This window comes from Miscanthus floridulus, chromosome 16 (genome assembly GCF_019320115.1).
Source record: "Miscanthus floridulus cultivar M001 chromosome 16, ASM1932011v1, whole genome shotgun sequence".
Taxonomy (NCBI): Eukaryota; Viridiplantae; Streptophyta; class Magnoliopsida; order Poales; family Poaceae; genus Miscanthus; species Miscanthus floridulus.
Window position 1 is genome coordinate 82,174,047 of NC_089595.1, and position 4,512 is coordinate 82,178,558.

Sequence of the window (4,512 nt, forward strand, 5' to 3'; positions counted from 1 at the left end):
AACACTTGGTGGTTCGGCGGCTAAGAGGTGTTTCACAAACCTCGTCCACACGATTGGACACCGCAAGAACCTACCCACAAGTGAGGTAACTCAATGACACGAGCAATATATTAGAGTTACCTTTCGGCACTCCACCGAGGAAGGTACAACTCCTCTCACAATCACCGGAGATGGCCACGAACAATCACCAACTCATGCCAATCCTCCACCGCTGCTCCAACCGTCTAGGTGGTGGCAACCACCAAGAGAAACAAGCGAAATCCGCAGCGCAACACGAATGCCAAGTGCCTCTAGATGCAATCACTCAAGCAATGCACTTGGATTCTCTCCCAATCTCACAATGATGATGAATCAATGATGGAGATGAGTGGGAGGTGTTTGGTTAAGCTCACAAGGTTGCTATGTCAATGAAAATGTGCAAGAACGTGAGCTTGAGCTGACCATGGGGCTTAAATAGAAGCCCCCACAAAATAGAGCCATTGTACCCCTTCACTGGGCACTGATCGGGCTGACCGGACGCTCTGGCCGAACTGACCGGACGCTGGTCCTTAGCGTCTGGTCGTCCGATGGTGGCCACGTGTCACCTGCGTTAAACTATGAACGTTTGATCTCAACGGTCAAAATATTGATCGGACGCTCCGACAGAGCTGACCGGACGCTGGACTCTCAGCGTCCGGTCGTTTCCAGTAAGGGTCCAAATCCTATTTTTGCCGACTGGACACGTCCGGTCAGGCTTGATCGAACACAGCCTAGCATCCGGTGCTTAACCCTAACCACTGTGCCGTTTGACAGCTCGACCGGATGCAGCCTTTCAGCGTCCGGTCGCTGAGTGACCCAGCGTCTAGTCCGTAGACCGACGCCAGCATCATTGCGACCAGCTCCATTTCACCTCTAACTTCTTCACCCTTTTTCAAATGTGCCAACCACAAAGTATCACCTTATGCACATGTGTTAGCATATTTTCATAAATATTTTCAAGGGTGTTAGCACTCCACTAGATCCTAAATGCATATGTAATGAATTAGAGCATCTAGTGGCACTTTGATAACCGCATTTCGATACGAGTTTCACTCCTCTTAATAATACGGCTATCTATCCTAAATGTGATCACACTCACTAAGTGTCTTGATCACTAAAACAAAATGGCTCCTATCAAATATACCTTTGCCTTGAGCCTTTTGTTTTTCTCTTTCTTCTTTTCCAAGTTTAAGCATTTGATCATTACCATGCTATCACCATTGTCATGATCTTTGTCTTTGCTTCATCACTTGGATTAGTGCTACCTATCTCATAAACACTTAGATAAACTAGGTTAGCACTTAGGGTTTCATCAATTAACCAAAACCAAACTAGAGCTTTCATCCGCTCAACGCGGCATGCGGTGCGCTTAGGGAGTCCGGTTCCTCCGATGCACGCGCCTCCAAGTGATAGCTGATAGTTCGCTGAGGCATGATGGGTGGTTTGTCCATCAACCAGGGCTAGGCTCTGGTTCTCGGCTTGGCCTTTCGAGGCGTGGCACCGAGCAACCACCTGACCACTAACAACGTCGCCGTGTGGCGGTGGGTAATTTTGTCGTTCATGTGAGCCCTGACACACGATGTCCCGCTGGTAGCGGAAACGCTGTTCGGGGCATGGTTCTACTGCCAGACCTAGGTTTCCCATGCAGTTGACCTGGATAGGGTAGAAGCTGGTGATGGGTGCTGACCCATTAGTATGGATAACCTCATGGTTCCCCAAAAGGATGTGGCCGGTTGAGGCCATTCCCTAGGTGAGTTCGTCATGAGCCATAGACCTCTAGCCTCCTAGGCAGAGGACTTGGCCATGACTGGTGATGAGAGAGGGTATTGGCCCCTCTACATAGGTGAACTCTAGGATGCTACCGCCGAGGGCAGTTCTAAGAGTGTGTCCACCGCGGGCCATGGGACCCAGATCTCCGTGGTGGAGGTTTGGGCCGTGGCCATAGGAAGACACAGGTGTTGGCCCTTTGATGCAAGTGAACTCGTAGTTTTCACGATGGATGTGGGCACCATGGGCCATTCCGATAGTGAGTCCACCAACAATGTGAGGAGCCATTGTTTCCTGCTCAACAATCGAGAGTGCGCGACTGTCCCCTACCTGGCGCGCCAACTGTTAGTGTTTTATAAACCAGACAAGTAAATTTATACGATTGCCGTACTGCTCTAGAAAGACGATGGTAGCATCCAAAAGACACAAGGATTTATACTAGTTCAGGTCGGAGCCCTACGTCCAGTTTCAGAGATGATCGACTATGTGTTCCTCGCTTGAATACTCTGAAGTTCTTATAATGGGGGGTGCAAGAATGGCGGAAGAGGTTGGAGAGCTAGAGCTAACAGATGGACTATCTAAAGGGAAGCTCTAGGAGCCCTACTATGATGGAAAAGAGTAAAATGGTAGAGGATATCTGAAGATGGTGTCCTGAGTGTCCTTATATAGAGTTCAGGGCCAGGGCATATACAGAGAAGGAGGTTCTCCCGACTGAAGGGTCTGAGCCTGAGGGAGGTCCTAGCTAACTCGGCTTGCAGCACATCCGGGCATGGTTATCGTCATGGTCCAATGGCCACGTCATGGCATGGTGTGGCGTGGTGCTACTGTGCCGGCCATGGTGGCACTATAGGCATGGTGGAGGTTCACTAGCTGTCCTGTGCGACGTGGTCTCCACCATGGTCATCGTCATTGCCTCCTGGTTTCTTGGGGCGTCGTATAGGGGTTGGTAGCCACCCCTAGGTCATCGATCACCTTGTTGGCTGGAGGAGTTGAGGGCCATGACCCTAATTGTTAGGGTCATGGCTTCCACCAGTCCGGATGGCCTCCAAGTCTAGGCCTTCGTGGTGGATCTCATCTCGTAGTGGGTGGAATTGTACATGCGTCTTGTCGGGCCATATTTGGCCGATGGTTATCGTACCAGTCGTCACTGCCTTGGGCGGTGTTGTCTTGTCTGAGTTGTGTGGCACAGGGATGGCGTCTGACTGGACCGAGGTGACCGCTGTCCCTCAGTCCTTGCGGGGTCAGAGTGGCATGCCTTTCCTTGTCAGAGCAGGCATGCCTGGCTGCGCTCGACCTCTCCTCATTCTTCCTAGGGGTCAAGATAGTGGAGAGGTCATGTGTTTCTCCTACGTTGTGCAGCTAAGTCTGATGAAGGGGTCATGGCTAGCCCCCACCCTAGCGCTTGGCCTAGTTTTCTTAGATCAGTGGGCTTTAGTCGTTCGAGCTCTTGCTAGCTGACGTATCGTGGGCCACTCGGCCTGCTAACTAATCGATGCCTTGAGACACCTTGGGGTTATAACCCCGATAGTAGCCCCCGAGCATTTTTGTGATCATGAAGTGATCGTGAAAACGCTGAGAAGCATGTGCATTTGAGCACATGTTCGTAGTCATGGCCTATTTGAGCTTCATTGCTCAACCCCTCATGGGTTGGTGCGTTCAATGCAATAGGTGGTCGTGTTTTAGGGTTCGTAACCCATGCGGGCCCGAGTGGTCTCATCGACGATGTACTAGTCCTGCCTTTGCGAGGGTCTTGATTTCCCGACCTCATGCGGGCATTTGGCTTTGGTTGTGACCTCCCGAGAGGTCGTGTGTTTCTTGTACGCTGTGTAGATAAGATGAAGGGGTCATGGCTGGCTCCCACCCTAGCACTTGGCCTAGTTTTCTTGGATCAGCTGGGCCTCAGTCGTTCGAGTTCTTGCTAGCTAACATATCATGGGTCGCTTGGCCTGCTAACTAATTGATGCCTTGAGACACCCGAAGGTTATAACCCTGACACCTTGCATTTGCTCTTCCACCTCTTCTTGTCTTCTTCTTCTTCTTCCCCAAATTACCATCTTCATGGTTGATCTTGTCGTGCACTTGGGGCTTCTCTTTTTGCTCAACTTGTGACTTTGGTTGAGAATTCACATGTTGCTCTATCAATTACTTGGTTGGGCACATAGAGGTGAGATGACCCCATGTGCGACACTTGAAGCACCTGACATGCTTAAGCCTCTCTTCTTCCTTCTTCAACTTGAGCTTTTCTTCATTGGAGTAACCATTTGTAAGATGTCCCACCTCATGACATTTGAAGCACATGAAATGAGAGAGCTTCTCTTGTTCTTGATTCTTCATCTCTCTTTCATATCTTCTCTTGCCCCATCTTTTGCCTTTGATCTTGCTCTTGTTGAAGCCAATGCCACTCATGTCATTGTGGCTTTCTTGATGATTGACTTTGCTAGTCTTGAAGCCGACGCCACTCTTGTCACCAAAGTTTCTTTGAGTCTTCAACATATGCTCAAAGGTCACTTGAGAGTTGTAGCACCTCTCTAACTTGTTGCTAGATTTCTTCACTTGTTCATTGAGCTCATTGTTCTCCTTCAAAAGGTTAGTCTCACAAGACATAGAAGTAGAACAAGCATCTAAATGTGAAGAACATGGCATAGCTAATAAATCATCACAAGAGGTGGATACATGCTTATTGCCTACATTACAAGGGTTAGCAACAATGTGTGATTCATCATTTGA